The sequence below is a fragment of the Canis lupus genome, unplaced genomic scaffold (genome assembly GCF_011100685.1).
Source record: "Canis lupus familiaris isolate Mischka breed German Shepherd unplaced genomic scaffold, alternate assembly UU_Cfam_GSD_1.0 chrUn_S2044H2243, whole genome shotgun sequence".
In the NCBI taxonomy this organism is placed as follows: domain Eukaryota; kingdom Metazoa; phylum Chordata; class Mammalia; order Carnivora; family Canidae; genus Canis; species Canis lupus.
Window position 1 is genome coordinate 35,461 of NW_023330921.1, and position 13,813 is coordinate 49,273.

The 13,813-nt window shown below is 43.7% G+C and overlaps 1 long non-coding RNA gene across 1 annotated transcript; it reads right to left on the bottom strand.

Annotated features, from left to right (window-relative positions):
* Positions 1-2,488: 2,488 nt before the first annotated feature.
* On the bottom strand, positions 2,489-6,628 carry LOC119878896. The gene is made up of 3 exons (XR_005387220.1): positions 6,118-6,628; positions 3,183-3,410; positions 2,489-2,621 (listed from the first exon to the last, which is right to left on the bottom strand). It is a non-coding gene; the product is annotated as an uncharacterized LOC119878896 (long non-coding RNA).
* Between the last annotated feature and the right edge of the window lie 7,185 nt (positions 6,629-13,813).

The following is a 13,813-nucleotide window of genomic DNA, read 5'->3' on the forward strand; positions in this document are numbered from 1 at the left end:
TCAGAGGTGTACTTACATGCAAAGACGCTGGTTTTGTTCCCCTATTACAGTAGGGTTCTTTACTCTTTTTTTTTTTTCAACCTCTCTTTTCACACTCTCTCCTGAACTGGAGCTGAAGAAGTGACGGCAGATGATAAGAGTACTGGTGCAGATGGTAAGAGTAGTGTCCCTGTGATTGCCGCACCACCATCATTTCTCAGAGACTCCGAAGCAACGAAGGTTTTGGCGTGCTCAGACGAGAGAATAATTTGCCTAATCAAAGTACATATCCGAAAGTGTCTGATCTCTCGCAGGGTCCGATACCAGACGGGAAACGAAGCTAATCCATCTCCACAAGTGAAAGAAATGTCTGACATACAAGGAGCTCTGAATATTGTCTTCCACAGACAACAAACCATTTTATATTCTCCGCCTCAAAAAACACAGTTTCGATGAAGAACGCCTCCTACCCACCCTTCAAACTTCCCATAGATGTTTAAGAGATATAACATATATACATATGTGATCAAAGCACATGTTTAGATATGAATAGGAATAAGGGTTTACAGTGTTAAACACTTAGGTAAAGACTCCTGTTATTTTTTTTTTTTTAAATTTTATTTATCTATGATAGTCACAGAGAGAGAGAGAGAGAGGCAGAGACACAGGCAGAGGGAGAAGCAGGCTCCATGCACCGGGAGCCCGATGTGGGATTCGATCCTGGGTCTCCAGGATCGCGCCCTAGGCCAAAGGCAGGCGCCAAACCGCTGCGCCACCCAGGGATCCCAAGACTCCTGTTAAAATTAGGCCTAGAGATCGCTATAGACTAAAACGGGCCAGTAACCCAGGTAGGAAGCCAATGAGATTTTCATATCATTCGATTGTAAGAAAAATTTGGCAATATGAAAAAAGATCACACTAATGAAGAAAAAAACCACAGGCGTCTCAACCAAACTCGTCCTTCTGTATCCTAATGTCTCAACATAAGCAGAAAAATCACACTTCTTCATCTGCTATGTTATACACCAAGTACATTTAATTTTTAGGTTTCCCATCACTGCCACATTTCAGATGTTTATATTTGATTAATATTTTTCATGTTTCCAAAGCAGTGTGACATTCCCCGCACCCCCCCCCACCAGAACTTTATTCTGTTCAGTATTTATCTCTGTTGATGCAAGTAAATATTTGTTCCACCATTTAGGCTTGCAGCAACTGTAATGATGCCTTTGAGAAAAAGAATGTATATTTCTATGAAAAAAAAAAAGGATCATATATTTCCATTAAAATGAGAGGGCAAGTTATTTCAAAATGACGGCAGTCTGAGGCTAACGTACATTTCATAGAAAAAAAAAAGAAAAAAATAAAAACAGGATTTATCCGGTGGGAGTTTGAGGGCAGAAGAAAAAAAAAATAAAATTTCTGGGGACCTTTAATTTCATATCTGAGATAGAGTAAATATCCCAGTGTCTCCCTTACATGTGTTAATTCTTCTCTCACTCTGCGTGTTCACCTTGCATACCTAGCCCCACTTACACCCATGCGTGTGCATGCAACACACACACACACAAACACACCCCATGGAGAAAGTGTAGAATTGAGGCCTTCTATTAGAGTTTTAAGAAGGAAAAGTATTCCCTTTCCTTCTTTCCCCACTTGAAATCTTACTGCTTATAAAAATAAAAAATACAAAAAAGGAAAAACAGCCAGCTTTTCTCTCCACAAAATACACCTATATTCTCTCAAGCAAAGTACTCGTAAGACATGAAAAGAAACCGTTTTGTTGGGGCGCCTGGGTGGCTCAGTCAGTTCAGCATCCGGCTCTTGATTTCAGCCCTGCTCAGGACCTCAGTGTCCTTAGATCAAGCCCTGCCTGGGGAGTCTACTTGAGATTCTCTCTCCCACATCTGTGCACTCTTTCTCTCTCACTCTCTCCATCTGAAATTCAAAACAAAACAAACCTTTTTAAAACAAAAAAAAGGAAGCACTTTGTCAAAAGAAATTTGAAAGTTCCAAGTTCCTAGCGTACCCTTAGAGATTATGGGAGCACTATCCCGTAGATTTGTGCTACACTCATTTACTCCCGACATACATCATTCATACTGTTAAAATAAGCCAATCTTCTTTTGTACAAAGTGATCAAGAAATAATCCCCAAATGCAAACAGGCATGGAAGATGCACCTACGCCTCTACTTTGGTGCCATGTGTCAACTACGTGGCCAATCTGGCTAAGTTAATACAAGCAGGTATTCCCATCTAACAAGATAACAACCAACACTTGTACAAATTCCAGTTTTATTATTCCATCTGAGTCTGACAGTCCTGTGAAGTAATGCAGCAGCTGCTGTTATTTTTTCCCGCTAGGAATACGGAATGATGGGCTCAAGGAGGTTAATTAACTGGCTCAAGATGATGTGACCATTAATAACCCGTTAGATATAAAATGCAAACTTATGAGATTAAGATGTTTAAAAAAGCTTTTCAAAATAGGAACAGGAAACGTGCATTCTCTTCTTCCAAATATTTTATTGAACTGTAACGGTAAACCTAGCTTGGTGATTTACCAATTGACAGAGGGTAGAGCCTGAGGCAATGGCACAGCATTTGTTTCTTCTTCCAGGTTATCCTTAAGGTGAACTACCTGGAAGAAAGATAGAGGGAAGAAAAAGGAAATGCTCCAGGAGAAATAGGAAGGATACAAAATGACACACTGTAACAGTAGCCAGAGCCTGGGAGCACAGCAAAGTCTTTTTACTCAGATAACCTGAACTTCCCCAGTCAAGCCTGGAGTCAAGGGGAGGGAGAAGAAGGATGCCAGGAGAAAAAGACAACCGCCAGGTACAAGAATCACACAACTTCTCTAAAAGGCGTTGCTGTCTTTTATAACAATAATCTTAAGTAAAGTTTGGGGCGCCTGGGTGGCTCAGGGAGCTAAGCGTCGGCCCTTGGCTCACGTCGTGATCTCAAGGTCCTGGGATCCTACCCCAACCTGGGTTCCCTGCTCAGTGGGGAGTCGAGTCTGCTTCTCCCTCTGCCCCTGCCCCCGCCCCCTGTTCACGCACACTGTCTCCCTCTCTCCCAACTAAATAAATAAAATCTTTAAAAAAAATCTTCAGTGAAGTGTAATAACAATAACATTGTTAGGACTCCCTTGTTTCAGCTCCGGCTGACAAAACGAAATACCATAGACTGGGTGGCTTACCAAACAGAAATGTATTTTCTCATGGTTCTGAAGGCCAGAAGTCTGACAGTAGGGGCTAACATGGTCAGGTTCTGTAGAGAGCTCTCTTCAGAGCTTGCAGATGGCTGGCTGCCTTCTCACTGTGTCTTCGTAGGACTTTCCTCAATGCAGGAGATCTCGTTCTCTAGCTCTTCTTAAAAGGGCACTCATCCCATCATAAGGATCCTCCCGTCGTGACTTCATCTAAACCTAGATGTTAAAAAAAAATTTTTTTAATATATAAAATAAAAAATAAAAACAAAAACAAAAATAAAATAAACCTAGATGTTTCCAAAAAACCTCTTCTTCAAATACCATGGTTCTAGGGGTTAGGGCGTCGACATATGAATTGGGTTGGTGGAAGGGGGCACACAGTTCAGTCTATACCGCTCCTCAAAGGAATACTTCCTCTGTAGGGGATGCCATCTGTCAGTAAAAGAGAAGTTAAAGACACGATATTTCTTATAGTAGACAACTTGTGGACAAATTATTTTATTTCTTTAAGATTTTATTTATTTATTCATGAGAGACACAGAGAGGGAGACAGAGAGGGGCAGAGACACAGGAGAGGGAGAAGCAAGCTCCATGCACGGAGCCTGACGTGGGACTCGATCCCAGGACTCGATCCCGGGACTCCAGGATCAGGCCCTGGGCTGAAGGCGGCGCTAAACCGCTGAGCCACCGGGACTGCCCTGGACAAGTAATTTTAAGACTTCGTATGGGAAAAGATTATATTCTCTAAGAGAAAGAACTCCAAAAAAGAAACCTGCCTGTAGAGGCAAGCTGTAAACACCATGGAAAGTGTAAAAGAGTCTTGCCAAACAGAATGGTGAAATCTCTAGCTAGGCAATTTTATTTCTGGTTTTTTCCATTAGGAAGCCTGAATTTTGGCAGCTTTTAAGGAAATTTGGCTATCTGAAGATTGTTTTGTGATAAATGGAAGAGTTAGCTAAAACGGTGATGTTTATTTCTCCCCCCAACCCCCCTACCAGCAACCCCACCCCGCCCTTTTCTTTTTTGGTGCTGATTTTAAGCACAGCTTGAATTCTGGGTATTATGTGAAGCTAAGGTTTAGAGATGCTTGTAATGATTGGCCCCTGCTCCATTTTCCATCCCTTGGTATTCTTTAGCTCCGCAGAGTTATCGTTTCTCCGTAACTACCTCAGGAGCCCATCCCAGTGCATGAGCCAAATCGGACCAAGACTGAGCGTCTGTCTCATCAGCCCTCATCCATGGGAATCATGCAATCCTCTGGCTGAAGATGCAGAGCGCCACTCTGTATAAGAGTGTATAGACTTCCAAGTGTGCCACCTCCCTGTCTTTTGGCCCCCTATAATGTTGTCCCGGTCTGTAGCACCAAACTCCTCCTCGGATGTCCTTTTCTGATTGAAACTATAGGCTTTCCCAGAACCCCATCCAATGTGGAAAATTGTTCTGACTACACCAGTTCTGACTACACCCTAGGTCCCTGGCCCGGGACCTGCTACGATGAATTACCCTCACACTAATGAACTGACTAGGCTTACTGGATAACCGTATCTCTCTTCTGGACAAGACCACATTGGTACCAAAACTTAGTCTAAGTCGTGTCTGACCTTCACATGCCCTTTGCACAGGGAACAGAGGAGTAGCTTGTGGGGGTCAGCATCTGTGTCTAATTATGTTTCTTACACTCTGTCATGTTTGCTCTTAAATTCCTCCCTCTCTTCACCAGGCGAAATTCCTGACACGTCTCCTCCTCCCACCTGTTCCTATTACCCTGTTGCTGTCATCTCCAACCGAACAAGATCCCTGGGTCAACAGAACTCAAAACTCCCGTGGGAGGATACATCACTTAGAGCCTCGCTGCCTGTCCTTCTCATCCTCCTTCTCCTATGAGTAGGATTATATGGTTTTTCTGTTTCCTCCTATCTTCCTGCCATACGCCATCTGAACCATCTAAACCTCAATGGGCTCATCTGTAAAATGAGTCAGTATTTCCTACATCACAGTGGTAGCAGGAAGATTAAAGGCTATGATACATCAGTAATGCACTTAGCACAGTGTCTGGCACAGAGGAAGCAGTAGGTAAATACAAGTGTGTTGTTACCCACCACGTGACCCTGAGAAACCTACATTCTCTAATCCAACGTGAGCGGTAATACACAACAGAAGATGTCAGGTCGCAGGCTGTTCCCTAGCTTTATCATTTTCTTAAGATCTTCTTTATTTACTTGAGACGGGGGAGGGGGGAGAGCAGAGGCAGAGAGACAGAGGTAGAGAATCCCAAGAAGGCTCCCCTCTCCACCTGCTGAGCAGGGAGCCCGACCTGAGGATTGACCCCCGCGACTCTGAGACCATGACCTGAGCTGAAATCAAGAGTCAGAGGGCTTACCTGACTGAGCCACCCAGGTGCCCATGTTCCCTGGCTTTGAAAGTCTAAGGTATATGGAATGAGATTTGTGTCTGGAGGCAATACATGATTTAAATTTGCCTCAGGCCCCCATGTCTCTTGATTCTCCCATGTCTGGTTGGACATGTACGGTAGAGTGGCTGTCCAGCACCTGTTTACCCCCCACAGTTGCTTTTGATGAATTTTCTCCCTCTCCCTGTCGCCCCTGTCCCGGGGCTCTGCCTTGCTGTGAGTTGAGTCTTAGTTGAGAGGGGACTGATGGGGAACACCTCACCTAAATGCTGCCAAATGGATACTCTCTCCCTGGACCGGAATACTCTTGAGCAGAGGGATGCGGAAACTGAAAACATTTGGAATGACATTCCATTCGCAGAGCAGCACCTTAACCACACAGCTCCTGCCCTACGATGGTGGCTGTGACCCCACATCCTAGTCTTTGGGGCTTTCTGGATCCTGCCCTGCCCCCCAGGAATCTCCGGATTCCTGTCACTTCTGCAAAACCTCCCGCCTGCAAATGCCTCTTACCCAACTCTGTTTCGCTTGCATTCTCCACAGCAAATTTCTCTTCTTTGCAATAGAAGAATCTGGATTGCCATGCTTCCATCCCGGCTTTTGGTTCACCTCAGCGCTGTCCCCTGCTTGTATCCTTTCTTGTGTGGCTTGGTTCTGTGCCCACATGGACACTGGAATTCCAAACTCTGGCTCAGTCCTGCTTCGCTTCTTTGGCTCCCCCCTAATTTGGTTCTGCCCGCGTCGGGGACCTGACGTAACTGACAAGAAACTTCCACCAAATGCCACAACTTGCTGCTTTCTAGAACCGCTGCTCTCATTCGAATTAGTGTATGTTTGTCAATTCATATTCATGATCCTAAAAGCCAGTCTCGTCCTGCATCTCATTTCCTTTCCATATATTAGCTGCGTTCCTTGGATCTTGTTGCACATGAGCCCAGACGAATCCGATTGGTCTCTTTGCAATGGAACATGTCCTATATACTGAAGTCCCTATCGCCGTTTCGGTACTTAGTGATGGGGTGGCCCCTCTTTCTGCAAGCTGCCTTACCGACTTAGTTCTGATCTTGGGATATTGAAGAGAATCCACGTGTGCACTGTGTGAGCTACAGTCCTCGGTTTCCTCCTTCACGCCTGTCAACCAGACATTAATATCTTGCGAGCAACCTGTCGGTGGTGTTGCACGAGCTACCTAGTCATGATCAGGGTTGCCGAAAAGAAAGTAGAAGCTGGCTTTAGAACTCCTATCCAGGTAAGGACAACCCACTTGCATGTGATCTAGGAACTGTTCATAATAATGACCGTTGTCAGCAGGAAACTCAATAAACGGAAACGTTGTGCACAGCAACAGAAATCATCATCTGGCACATACGGGAGATGATGAGTGCTCAGCAGAGAGACAGAAGTATGCCTATTCTTTACCTGCGCACGTTCAAGGATATTTTAAAAGACTGTGATTCCAAGTGGCTTTAAAATATGGTGACTTGCCTATATATCCTTCAAGGGATGTATCCTAAGCGCAGAAACTAACCAAAAAAGGGGGGTGGGTTTTTGTTTGTGTGTTTGTTTGTTTGTTTGTATTTCTCAGCAGTCACATTGCAGTGTCGATGTTGTTATTCTGGGAGTGGTATCTATATAAAGTGGCATAGAGCAAAACGAGCAATTATGGCATAGTTCAGCCCTGCCATCTCTGATGTTGATATGGGGGTGGGGGACGCCAACTAAACAGCGTGGTGTCCTACATTTGAATTGGAAAATCACATAGACTTGCCCGAGGTCACACCCCAGAAAATCATCATGAACTCCAGGTATTTTCTCTAGATACCTTTTAGCTCGGTGCACTTGAATAGGCTCCAAAACAAGCTCAACTCAGCTGCAAAGAACACGGTGGGCCCCCACACTTTACAAATAGGAGAACCTTAGCAGAAAACGGCACGCTGTTAGTTTCCAAGTGATGCTGTAACGGATTACCCGAAATTTGGAGGCTTGAAACAACACAGATGTTCACGTTACCCGTCTGGAGGTCAGAAGACCGAAATGGTTGTCAACAAGCTAAACCCTCGGTGTTGGCAGGGCTGTGTTCCTTCCGAAAGCTTTCAGGGAGGATTCAGTCTCTTTGTGTCTTCCAGATTCTGGAGGCTTTCCTGCATTCCTGGGTAAGGCCCATGTTCATTTTTAAGGCCAGCACCACATCACTTCGAATTCTGCTTCTCCCCTCACGCTCCTCTGCCTCTCACTCTCCTGTCTTCTTCTTTCACTCATAAGAACTCCCGTGATTGCATTGCGTCCACTGGGGATAATCCAGGATAATCTCCCTGTCTCAAAATTCTTGGCTTAATCTCAATGCAAAGCCCCTTTTGCCATGTGGGATAATATAGTCACAGGTTCTGGGTATTAAGGTATGAACATCTTTGGGGGCCATTATTCTGCCTTCCATAGGGACCAAGTGACACAGACGGGTTTGAGCATCTTCTATATTTTTAATTTGTTTATTTGAGTATAGGCGACACGCAATGTGACGTTAGTTCACCGTGTCGGAGTTCAGCTTCTCCATACGTCATGCTACGTATGCCCATCACAAGTATAGCTACCCTCTGGCACCACTTAGTACTATCACCATATTAGTGACCGTGCTCCCTATGCTGTCTCTTGCATTCCTGTGACTTATTCCTTCCATAACTGGAAGCTCACATACCTCCCGCTCCCTCTCACCCATTTGCTCAACCCTATCTCTACCTTCTTCCCTCTGACAACCATCAGTTTGTTCTCCCTGTATTTCTTAGGCCTGGTTCTGTTTTTTGTTTATTTGTTCCTTTTGTTGAGTTGGAGGGGTTTTTCTGTTTTTGTTTTTTCTTAAAGGTAGATCCTAACTAACCCCAGTCCCTGCAGGTAAGAACCCAATACTTAGAAACATCACTCTGTGAATAATTCTGTTACTCTCCCCTGGAAGCCTGATGCAGCCGGGATAGAGTGAAATCAGCCACTCCTGAGTGCGTAAAGAAAGCCACGTACTTGCCAGAAAACACGTCTTTGATTCATCATCGATCGTTTTGTTCTTTTCATAGGTGAGAAAATGGAGACTCGGACAAAGTTTAAGAGAAGTGTTCCGGTCACTCAGCTAGTAAGTGGCAGAGCTGGGATTTGAAGGCAGGTAGGTCTGACTCCAAAGTCCACGTATTTATGCTGCTCTTCCTGATGTAACAGGAGAGGTAAACAAGGAAACCTGGCGCACACTGTCAGACTGAGGAACCACTAGAATGCTACTCCTCCACATCACATCCAAACTGGCAGAGGAATGAAGAGGGAGGGAAGGACATAGACAGGAAGGGAAACGGGGCGGGGTGGGGGGGGAGGTCCTAAATTCGTCATTCATACCTCGCTGCTTTAGAGCAACTATAAGTACCTTGGGGGAGAGGGTGGAGAGGGATGGGCAGAGGGAAAGCTTAGATCTTTCTCTAGGCACAGCTTTGAGAATTGTAGCAGGTAGCCCTCCCAAGAAACGGCACCGGTCCGAGAATTCTTACGGTTTGTAGTCACACTTCTCATTCCACCCTTCTTCCAAATGTCACGTCCCAAAGAATGAGAGGTTCTTTAAACCAAAGGATCAATATTTACTTGTGTACAATAGGCTTCGTGGTATCTATTGCTCTTTTCAGCCACGTATGTACACAATAGCCAATATTGATTAATTTCTGCAAACATCCTCCAACTTTTAACGGCTTGAAGTTCTCTCTATCAGGTACTCCTTTCGACTAGTTTCTCCTCAAAGGCTCAATAGGAAGTTACATAATCTGAAATCAGTGTTGGTGCGAACGTGGCCTGGTTAGACTTGACTCTGATAAGAGGATGTCAGTGTATTAAAGGGTCAAGTAGCGTCAAGTAGCAAGAGAGGTGTTTGTTTGGGAGTTTCCCTTTAAACTGCCTCGTTACATAATACTTAGTGAAAATGAATCTGAAAGATATCTTGCGGGGATTTTCTAAGATATATTCAGTGCCGTTTCTAGAGATACTCTCAAATTTAGCATCGTATGCGGTCAGAGCTATCTGGCCCACGATATCGTGTATCTCCTCCGCTGCCTCCTAAAACATCCCTTCATAGACCAACCCTACCAAACCGTTCCTTTCTGTGAGGGCGTTGCTTACAAATCGAGGGACATTCTAAGGAACAGCCCTATGCAACTCATTGTAGTCAGCACTCTAAGGGTAACTTCAGGGATGACCTTCGCTATAGCGCATCATGTCTTCTGCACGAGGGCCCAAGGAACAAACTTCTCATTTTCGATACCAGGAAGAGCTAAGCTTCTTTTAAACAGCTGGTGGGCTTTCATCTGACAGATGTCATAAATCGCTGACCTCTCCTACTGACTTCCGGTGTTGATTTCTAGGAATCCTAGAAATAGGCTTCGTAGCCTATTTCTGAATGGTCCGCGTGCCTTATGACATGCATGTTGGTCAACCAACTCTGGAAGAATCTTGTTTCATAGACTCTTACCCCGCCTCCCCTTACTTTTATCTTGTTCTACTGTAAGTACTCGTAGAAACTGCCTTGGTCCTTTGGATAATGAAGCAGGGTATCGAATCTATGTGAACTAATTTTCTATTTGTCTCTTTGGCACATCCCAGGGAAATTATTCGTCTTCTCCCTTTCCAGATTTGGAGAGTGTATTTGGGCTACACTGACCAAATATGACACTCCTAAATTTCACACTGGGAGTTCCAGAGAGTACCTCAAGGAGAAATGCATTTGTCATCGGAAGCAGCCAAAACTGAGGTACAGGGAAGCCTGTATGACTGTCACTTACAACAATTGTGCCATTAAGATATTTTTCTAAGATAGAACAGTATTTTCAAATATAGTCCCAAACAAAGAAGCAAGGGCAGGCGATGGTTTGCATAAGAAGGTACTTTTCACATGGGCATTCTTATGTTATTGCTTCAAAATATTTAATGGCTGGAACTTATTTATTTGGCAGTGGCTAATGATTCTCCCAAGCAACTATCAATTGAACCATCACTAGTGATTGAGAAAACATATAACTAGTGTAACTCATATAACTCTCACCTCGTTACACACTGAATAAATATAATGCCAATACTACTAATAGCAAAGAGAGCACAAACATTTAGTGAGTACCTACCACATACCACGTACTCACTGGTACTTGCTGGTCATGTTGGAGGTGCAGAGATGTGTTGGATTCAGAATATAATGATGTTGTGTGTGTGTGTGTGTGTGTGTGTCATGGCACACCATATTTCCTCTCTCAAAGCCGATATAGCCTTTCTTTAGGCTAAATAAAGGTTATCTCGTGTCAGATGTTTTGAATTTCAAGGGCCCCTGTCATTCCAAGTCCCTGCAGAGGGTGAAGCCAGGGCCTTCTTTTCCTGATGGTTTGATGCTACCCATGTGGGCTGCCTTCCAACGAAGGGTTGTGATTTGGCTGTGGGGAGAGGAAGGGATAACTAACTGCCTCCTTCCTCCCTCTCTGTCCTTTTGGGGGAGGCCACGTCAGTTGTCTGTTGAACAAACCATTGTAACCACTATGTTGAGGAGCACAGTGTTAGGAAGACCAAAACTCAGAAATAGCTCAAGATCCCAAAACCTCTCAGTTATTTCTTCTCTCTTCCTTTCTCCATGCTTCCCCTGCCCCCACCCCTCAATAGAGTTTTCCTACTTGATGTAACCACGCAGCAGTGACTCCTACAGCCTGGAAAGCCTGAGGTGAAAAATGTGACCATCAGCTTCCATGTTTGTCACGGCTCAGCTGAAGAACTAGACTCCAATGGATTTGTCATGGGTTACCAAATCTATGCTGCTGAAGAGCAAGACCTGTCTCAAGATGATCTAGCAGGATGCTGTATGTGTTCCAGTTCCACCAAAGTTCTAATTCTTACCCTCTCTTGCTTCAAGCATATTTTCTCCCTTTATGATCTCCCCTTTGCGGTCTCACTAATAGGAGTTCCCATATTATATGTTTTACAGGTTCTCTAATGTGGCGTTAGACTGCCACCATAGCCTGGGCAGGCCCGAACAAGATCCCACGATGGGGTGGGCAGTCACAAAGGGTGTCAACCCTAAGTCTGTAGCTGTCCATGTTCTATTTGTAATGTCGGTGGACTATATACCATATATACATATAATATTGTTATATAGCATATATAGTGTATAATATATAAATGTGCTTATGTATATAGCATACAATAGAAAAATTGTAGGTGCTTTGCTGTGGAGTATAGTTGCTTTTATATTACTCTTCAACCCACCACCAGCCCAGCGCATATATACTTTGGTGACATTGACTCCATATTGCCCTCATGAGAGCAAACAAATTGAACCACGTTGATCTCCAAAAATGTCCTCGATCCGTGCCCTTTTCATAGTAAAGTTTGTTGATCTCTGGTGAAGTGAATTTTTTACTCTACCTTTAATTCCATCTCTTTTTAACCAACCGTAGACTCCAGGGTCACTTTTAAGCGGATCTCAGATTGGATTACGAAGACTGGCTCCTAAATAAAATGACTGGAAGTAAAGAACCAGAACTAAAGGGTACCACTGTCTTTGAAGCCAAGTCAGGTTGAAGTGTTATGAAATGAATTTCACCTTAATCCCATCTCTAGAACTTGAGCTAATCCCAAAATCATTCTTTGTTTCAAATCTTCATCTGGGGCCTCTCTACATAAGTCCCTACAATCATTTCTCTCCTTTAGTTACCTTCCTGTTCCCCACACCAACCCGCTTCCATACATACATGAACCAACCCCATTAACTAGATTCATGTGGGTTGCTAAAGCAAAATTGTAAAGATCAAATGACAACCCTTGACCAACAGTAGGTGTTTAAAATATCTTCAAGGTTAGGAGTAGGAGCAGCTTCCTGCAATTACCAATTTCTAGACATCACCTTCCCTATCTTAACCACCAAATCTGTTTGGTACTTATTTTTTTTAATGCCTTCAGTGAATCACCTGTGTTTTGAGACAGCTTTGCCTTTGCACAATTCCTAGGCCTTCTTTTGATATAGTTTTTCTGAGCTATTCACTACTCAATTATCTGGTACTATTTATTGTTCCCCTCGTTGCTTGGGAACACTTTACCCATTACTGGAGTGGCAGTTCATGCTCTACACCCTGCTCCAACCCAGATTTCCAACCCAATCCAAATTAGCCTGTAGCCCAACTCCGTGCACTTTTACTTCTGGAACATGACATAGTAGACATTTCCTGAAGTTACCAACAGAAGATCTAAGTTTACCCATTCCGTCATTAGTGTATAAACCTTGAGCAAGACACTAAATCCATTGGAGCTTCAGTTACCACACCTGTAAAATGAGACTAATGCTAAAAACCTGCTTTCCAGGACTGTTGTAAAGATCAAATGACACCAACTATGTTGAGAGCTCTGTAAACTATGCAAGACTATACACACAAGCAATTTACTGTGCTTTTCTTTTTCTTCTTCTTCTTCTTTTTTTTTTTTTTTAAGATTTTATCCATTCATTCCTGAGAGACACAAAGAGAGAGAGGCAGAGACAGAGAGAGAGGGAGAAGTAGGCAGGCTCCCTGTTGTGGGATTCAATCCCAGGGATCACACCCTGAGCCAAAGGCAGTCACTCAACCACTGAGTCACCCAGGTTCCCCTTACTGTACTTTTCTAAGTCATAGCTCACTATCAGATAGTCTTTCTGGGTACATTTCTCTACCTAACAATGTGGCCTAGTGATGACTGTAGCAGAGGAGTTAAGAAGTTATTTTAAATGGGGTAGGACCTTCCGCAGTTCGTCCTCTCAAAACCACAAATGTAAGTGACCACTTACTGCACCACTGTGAGTGAAATCCAGTGGTATGGTGGCCAATGTTTAATTACTGGCTCTCTGAGGGGGAGAAGGGAGCTGTCATTTGTAGAATTTGCTGATTTCCATGGTGTAAATATTCCCACCCTGGCCAATTTCAAGCTACCAATGCATTATTAACCGTCTTACAAAATTCCTTGTTATTTAGCAAGTGGTCGTCGAGCACATCACCATTTCACTCTGCCTTATTACCATTCTAAGAATGCCTCTTGGTATCAATATAGGTCCTACAGAAGAATTCTGGATGTTATTGCTCACCAAGAGTAGATTTTTTTCCTTTATTTTTTTTTTATCATTTAGAAATCACAAAATACTCTCTCTATAATATATCCTTTTAGATAGGAAAATTCTTTTTTTTAAATC